Here is an 8,375-nt window from a genome sequence, read left to right as displayed (position 1 = left end):
AATTAGTTGATTATCAACATTTACTGTAAAAAAATGTGCTATATGCCTATGTCTCTGACAAAACTTCTCTTGTCTTGATGGACTCATATTTTTTTATATATCAATTAGATCTTCTAAATTATTTTGTTTGAGGATGACAGATGTCTTTTGAGATAAGGTAGAAACATGACCGCTTGGTAAATCCCCCTTCTTTAGTTGAATCTTTTTTGACTGGACCTTTATTTTGTTGGGTGACTCACAATGAGCTAATATAGACGAAAAGCAAACTAGTCGTTCTGTGGAGTCCATGAAAAACTCGTTGAAAATCATCTTTTAGACAAATGTTCTTTATGCAACTTTATGATATGAGTATGAATCATACAAACATAAATAAGAAAAGATGTTAGTACATCAAATAAAGAGGAATAAATAAATAAATAACTAAATAAATTAAAATGTCACACATAATAAGAAGAATGAATCTTATGCTTTTGGTCAATTCTAAAAAAAAAAAATTGCTCTATCTATAGGTTAGGCATTTCTAAGATCCACTATATGTGGTTTAAGGTTAAAGTCTAAAGGTTCCCAAATTGCTCCTTACATCATCGTCTATTACAGACTAGTAAGGCACCACAATTCTCACCCATTATAGGCTACAAGCAGAAAAGGTTCAATTTGAGTGGGAGTATTTCGCTAGCCATTACGAAGGTATTAAAATCTCACAAAAGCAATAGGTACTTTACTCCCTCATAGAGGGATGAAGTTCGAGTATAGAGCTCATGTTATGTGTATGCATATGAATGACAGAATCAATGAAGTAAATAAATAGAATGAATGAATAAAAAAATATATACAAAAATGTTCAATTTTATTAGGCTTTTGGATAACACAAATTTATTTACTGGTCTGACTCTCGACAGTCTCCAGTGGAGTCACCAAACTGTCATAACGTCTAGATCTGAGGATCTATCGCTAGACATTGACTTGAGGAGTCATCACCAATCTTTTTTATTTAGGTACGATTGACCACCTAAAAAATCTATCTTTTCAAAAAACACCCAAGCTTAAGGATCTCTAAAAAAGAATAGATTCAAGTCTATTAACCAAAAAAAAGTTCAGGAGTTCGATTACGAGTGAGAAAGATTATAGCACCCTCACAACGTCCATCAAAAAATGATACTAACTCGATTTCGTGTTATCCAATAAGTCTTAAAAATTATCAAGTAATTAATTATTAAAAATTATCCTTAATTAACTCCAATACTTTTAACAGAAAATAAAAAAAAAAATTTCACCTTAAGAGTATGCAAGAAAACTACTATGTCTTTTGCAGAGGTTCTATTGTCAGATTATTTAACATTTAAAAATTTTTCAAAGAAAGAAAGAAAGAAAAAAAATAATGATTTGACTTTTGATATAAATTTTTTTCTTTTTGTTTTATATAAAAATAAACTCATTGCTTTTATACAAGAAAAATTGATACTTTCAAATTTTCCTAAAAATAATTTTTCTTGATAATTTTTATTTTTAAGAAAAATTTATACTTTCAACTTTTCCTCAAAATATTTTTTTCTGAAATTTTAATTTCAAGAAAAATTAATGCTTTCAATTTTTCCTCAAAATGCTTTTGAAAAATTTTATTTTAGAAATTTTATTTTTAAGAAAAATTAATACTTTCAACTTTTTCTTAAAATTTTTTTTTATAATTTTATTTTAAGAAAAATTAATACTTTCAATTTTTTTTCAAAAATATATATTTTTTTAATTTTTATATTTTAAATTTTTTAAATTTATTCATGTAAAAATACTCTTTAAAAAAAATAAACAAACACATAAATAAAAAAACCCAAAAAAATAAAAAAAATAATTAAACAAACACATAAAAAAATACCAAAAAAAAAAAAAAAACGGCTTGGCTGAAGGGTTGGCATGGCTCGACTCCAGACACAGAAAACGGCTCAAAGGTCAGCTCGACGAAAAATAGGCTCGATTCGACTTGGCTGGAGCCCAAGCAGGGATGCAGGTTGCTGGTTCGGGTCGGGTCGAATATTGGTAAAACGCGCAGATCATGTTTAAGTGCTGACTCAAAACGACGTCGTTTAGCTTGCGTATAAAAGGAAAAAATTTCTTCTTTCCTTAAATGTTTCCCCGCGTTCTCTCTTTCTTCTCTGCTCCTCCTTCTAGGAAATTTTCGATCGTCGTTTCTGATTGAATGTCATCGGGAAAATCATCGGTTTCTGGGTTATATCACTAGAAATTGGGTTTCTCATCGGACAATCACCGGAAAACTTGAATTTTCGCAAAAAAATTCACCGGATTCTAAAAATTTTCAAACAATTTTCAAAAAAACAAAGCCAAAAATTTCAAAAAAAATTTCTAAAATTCCTAAGATTGCTAAACACTCTTTCTTTGCTTCTATTTCTCCCTCTTTTCTTTCTTTTTCTGTGTATACTTTCTATGTGTTTTTTTTTCTGTGTATCTATGGATCTATCTATAAGCTTTAAAATCACAAACTCCAAAGCTAAATAGGAATCCCAATTTCCTTTAGACTTTCAGTCCTATTCAATCTCTTCCCGTTTATCTCAAACTTCTCAATCCTAATTTTACACCAATTCAACCACATTTTTTTTCATTTTTTTCATTATTATTATTTTTTATTAATTAACAAAACTAAGATACAGACCCCGAACATATTGGGTGTTTACATATTTTAATTGTTGTTTTATTAGATAAAAGATTTCAAGATCCTATTAAAGCTCCAATAGGTGGAATTCAAGTTAATTTAGTATAAAGAGTAGTATGATTTAAGGTAATGTTTACTATTTTTTACAAGATCATCATGGTAATGTAATTACCAAAGTGGTCTTATTACCGAGATGATCTTAACACGTATGATTTGAAATTATTTTGTTTGATTAACAATTATTAGCTCTTAGGAATTAAAGATCATTGTATTTTATATTACTAAAAATCAAATATTATTTTGTTTAAAGGTACAAAAATAACCATGCATATTGTAATAGTTACACAAATAATAATTTTATGGTTGTTGAAGATAATAATTTATAAAATATTAGTAATATTTATTTTATAATAAAATATAATTAAATTATTAAATTAATATATATTTATTGATAGGTAAATTGATTTTTATAATATAAATTATGTAAAAAAATTTGAATTAGAAAATAAAACAAATCTATTAAACTCATAATAAAAGAAAATAAAAATTTTATATTGTATATAAAATATTAAAATAAGTAAAAAAATATGTAAATTATTTTGCACTTGTTAAATGAATATTAGTTTGAAAATATAAAAATTTATAATATAAAATAATTACAATTTTGAGAAGCAACACAATTTTAATTCACAAATTAAATGCGTAAAATTGATTATTGTTTATTTTACATCATTTCACTTCAGTGGTAAAAGTTTTTTATCTTTTTGTATGAGAATTAGATCACTTTCAAAGGTAATGATCTAATCACTCATAGTAATCCAAGATCATTATCACGTAAGATCACCGAGTGCTTACCAAACACAATGATATAATCATCATGTGTAAATTACCATAATGTTTTGAATGATCACCTTATACCAAACACTATCTAAAGTAAAGCCGAACTATGTTATTTTTATAAATGATCCTTTGATAGAGGAATGTTTATGTCTAAAAATTATGACCATAAACTCTTATCTAAAAGATAGTGTTAATGATTTAGCTGTTAGTTAGATAACAATTAATGAATATACTAATCATGCTCACACTTCTATCAAAAAAAAAAGTAGATAGTAAACTTATAGAAATATTTGAGCCAAAATACTTTGAATTAGAAATCAAAGTCAAAATGATGAATCTTAGAATCTTAGAGATCTATCTGTTCCAATAGGATGACCATTAGAAAGAGTAACAAAGAAAGTTAACCATAAGATTGTTAAACCAAAAAAAATTATGGCCTCCAATAATAATCTATATCTTAAAAAATGCATGAAGTACCAATAATAGAAATTTAGCATTGCCGTCAACTTCTTCAATATCAAATCCTTCCATTTCTAGAAACGAAGAAACAGAAAGTTTATACTTACAATTAGTTCCGCAACCTCAACCCATTGGTATGAAAAATATATCAATACCAATTTTTCTTGTTGAACTTAGTAGAAGGTCTATTTCATCTAGAACATCTAGAAGAAAAGATATAGGTACAGCAATCATGAGTCAAATAAAATTTGATGATGATGCATTTTGATGACGATGCATTCCATTTTCAAAAGATCAGCCAAAAATACATGATACATATATTCAAGCAGATTTTAATTTTAAGTGATATAAACCATATTCTTTAAATACCTTCATAGATACAGGAGCAACAATTACTAGTTGCCAATGGAACGTCTTTCCACTAAAAAATGGAAGCAATTAAATCCACTATATCACTAATAGTTATTGATAGAAAAGAAACCAAAATTCAGTATAAAGGAGAAGCCTTCAGGTCAGGGCATCTCCCATATCTCAAAAAGGACCTCAAAATTTATAAATCGTTCAGTAAAAAAATTACAGAAACCATTCCAACTCAGCCAACATAAAAGGGTAGCTTTTCTTAGTTCTTACCTTTAATAACTACCGGTCCTTTCTGGTTGTTGCCTTGTATACTGAAATACTTCAGATTTGAGAAGGCCGCAAGGGATGAGAATACGGTCCAAATCAAGCAACTCAAGATTGATCAAACGCTATTGTCTGCTGCCTGCATCGCACTCAACCCTTTCCCATTAGCAACAATCTGAATAATTAGATCTTTCCTCCTTCCCCTTCAAGTTTTAGAGAATATAAAATTCAGATTGCTGTGAATGGGAAAGGCTCGAGCAGACCCAATTTTTCTTTCTCCTGACAACCCTCGTTGGCACGGCACCATTCTAACAGAAACACGACTACCAAAACCACCCACCACAACGATCTCAAAATTCTCAATATGTATATACTCCGCTCAGTCTCTTGATACTTTTGCTGTTACCTCTCCGCTATCTCCGTGCGAAATTCATTTACAACCCTTTTAGTTTGCGGAACTTTTGAGAGTAAAAGAAAGGAAAATCTTTTCGGTTGAAATGAAAAAAAAAAAAAAAAAAACCCCTTACTTGACTCGTTTTAAACACGACAAGCAAAAGAAGCTTCAACCATCTTTCTCCCAACAACCCGGTCTGTGTGTGAAAGCGTAGACCTTAAAGTAACTTACAAATGAAGATGAAGCTCTTTTTCTTTGATCAGATCCTCCTTTGAGGAGTCTTGCGGTGATTATCGACTTCTGTTTCCACTTTATCAACTTTGGGCACCACTCTTTCTTTTTTTTTTTAAGCGATGGCGGTGCGGTGTCCGTTGACGTAAGGCACATTTCTTGATTTTTTCTTTTTTTTTTTTTTTGGCGGAAAGCGCATTTCTTGATTACGTATGGAAAATGATCCACACCGTTCACTTTCGTCTCGTGACTCTTCTCTGGATTTGATAGTGACGGTTTTTATTTAAAGTTTCAATTTCACTTACTTTACTATGAATTTCACTCTGCCACATGTATTTTGGTGAAGGAGGGAATTACGTTTCGAATTTGACTAACTCTCTAAATGCCGGATACCTCGTGGGATAAAATTCTTTTTATTGCTTTAAAATTAATAAAAATTTTCACTACTTAATTCAAAGATGAATAACATATTTTTAAATTAATAATTAAAATTTAATAAATTTAAATTAAATATAAAAATGAATCAATTTTAATTAAAAATCTAAAAATAATTTAATAAATATTAATCATTATTTATTTTTTTGTTAAAAATCATAAATTTTGTTAGTGATGCATTTATTACCTTTAGATAAAATAACAAAAAATTTTATTAATTTTTAAATAGTCATGTCTCCAAGTCAAAGACATGTTTTTAATTTATTTAAAAGGTTTAAAATTTAAAATTTAAAATTTAAATTAAATTATTAACAAAATTTTTAATATTTTATTGTAATCAATTTAATTTAAACTCTTAGATTGAACGTGAAAGTGATAATGCGTGTTACATGACTGACAATCATTAATAGATGTTTGAGGGTTATCATATAATTTTTATCTAATTAATAATTTAATGGAATAAAAATAAATATTTAAAAATTTAATCTATTATAATAAAATGATAAAAATTCAAATAATAATTTAATTTTTGTTTAAAATATTTTTATATTTAAGCTTATTAAAAAGAGTCAAATAAAGTCAACGATTTTAGGTTTTTCCATCACGTCCAAATATATAAAAAATAATATATTATATATTTAATTCATTTTATATTTATATCTCTATAATATTGACTAATTTATTATTTAGCATGTTAATTTATAAATTAACTTAATAAAATACTATTTATATGTATTTAAGATCAAATTTATATTAAAAATTAGTTTTTATAAAGATTGTACTAAACTAAATTTCCGATGAAATTGCGAATTATATTTTTTTTCCTAGCTGAAGTTGGATATTAAAATAATAATATAATTGCTGGATAAAACGGAAATGAGCAAAACTATTAAAATCGGGTCAAGTTCGGTATAAGAAAAAATCCACCTGTCTCCCTCTTTGCCATCCTTAGTGTTGTGTACTTGGGATAATTAACTTTTCAAAATTTAGGCGTTTAAGATTGGCAGCAAAAGCTCAAAATTTTGTAGATGTTCAAAATTTTCTAAGTATCGGATTGAAAAAAGTGCATTTAAAAATTATAATTAAAAATTTTAAGTGAATAGTATTAATATGTGAGCAATTGAAATGTCTAAAATGTATACATAAAATAATAAAATATTAAAAATATAAATATAATATAACAATTTTTTAGCTCGAACACACATTTTTACCACAAAAGCACAATTTTAATAGCTTTTTTATTTGAATTTGAAAGTTAAGTTTTTAGATTAAAAAATCATATTTTTTGTTATTTAACATTAAAATTAGATCATAAGCAACTTTTAAATGCAAAAGCTAGTAGGGCTCAATCAATTAAACTATCAAGGTGACCACCTTAAGCATAACATGTTAGTTATTGTCATGGTTTGTGAATCTCTCCCAAAAAAAAAAAGAAAACAAAACAAAAAAGGGTGGTATTTAAATTTCTTAACTTCTTTTTTTTTCTTTCTAATGTTAGGTCATTCATTTTAGAAGTGATTTAAAATCAAATTTCCTTTTTTTCTTGTTGTTATTTTTAAAGTTGTTAATTTTGTTTTGATATCAGTTGTATTAATCGGTACACACTAATTATATTAAAATATGTTACACTTAAGAGTGATCTTTTATACGAATTTGATATCGGATAATATCAATTATTTTTGTTGGTTTTAACTGATTTTGATGAATTTCAGTTAATTAATCATTTTTGACCGGTACATGGTAATGAAACTTGATTTTCAATTTTGTAACTTTTCTTTTATTTTTTGATTATTTTTAACTTAATAAAAATTAAAAAAAAAACAAAATTGGTTCAAAAAATTGAAAAAAAAAATAAAACCTTTAAAAGTTGAAACTTGAGCCTTATCTTTCTATTTTCTAGAGTAACTTTTTTATCTTTTACACTATATATTTCTTTTTAAACCAAAGGTTTAAATCTGTTTCAATTAAAAAAAAAAAAAAACCAATTGTGTTAAGACTCCTAAAGATAAAGTTATTTTCTTGTTCATCTCTTTAATTTTTATCTTAAGATATTCTTATATAAAAAAATCTATTTAAATATCATATGATTATATTAAATGTTTAAAAATTCATGATAAGTTGATAATGTTATTTCTAATATTTTTAAACTTATTTATTTGATATTTGAAAATATTATATACGTGCTTTGCATATTACGAGTAGTATTATCATGTAAAGTCCAGATATATTTATAAATATATTTGTACTAAATGAAAAAACCCGAAGTAATACGTTCAAAACAGCATGTACTAGCATATATCATTTTTTTAAAAAATAAAAATATAATCTGATACAATATTAACAATTTTGACTATTTCTCCTCAATTATTTATGCATATCATTTGTCTATGTGAATTTATTTTTATCCTTTTCACTCGATGAAAAGAAAATTAATGTTTCTATTAGTCTGCGGAGAATGTTTAGGACAAAAACAATGCTACATGCATATATTTCATACATATAATGTATTGAATAAATATGCATTTTTTGTTGTCTTTCAAGTTTTATTTTCTTTAATTTAACTTTATGATGTCAAATTTATATATACTAGCGTGATGCCCTTACTTCACTGTAGCTGTTTTTTTTTTTTTAATATAGAAAAATTGTTAATAACTTATCAAAGAAACCTAACAATGTTAGTATTAAGAAAAATAACAAACAATTTGATTCAAATATATGCCCATTTCAATT

The 8,375-nt window shown here is 26.2% G+C and overlaps 1 long non-coding RNA gene across 1 annotated transcript; it reads right to left on the bottom strand.

The window, feature by feature from the left end:
* Positions 1-4,376: 4,376 nt before the first annotated feature.
* LOC149513614 (uncharacterized) lies at positions 4,377-5,446 on the bottom strand. The gene is made up of 2 exons (XR_016329613.1): positions 5,113-5,446; positions 4,377-5,002 (listed from the first exon to the last, which is right to left on the bottom strand). It is a non-coding gene; the product is annotated as an uncharacterized LOC149513614 (long non-coding RNA).
* Between the last annotated feature and the right edge of the window lie 2,929 nt (positions 5,447-8,375).

This window comes from Durio zibethinus, chromosome 18 (genome assembly GCF_047325235.1).
Source record: "Durio zibethinus cultivar Kanyao isolate XHJ-2024 chromosome 18, ASM4732523v1, whole genome shotgun sequence".
In the NCBI taxonomy this organism is placed as follows: domain Eukaryota; kingdom Viridiplantae; phylum Streptophyta; class Magnoliopsida; order Malvales; family Malvaceae; genus Durio; species Durio zibethinus.
This window is presented reverse-complemented; position numbering and strand designations above follow the sequence as displayed.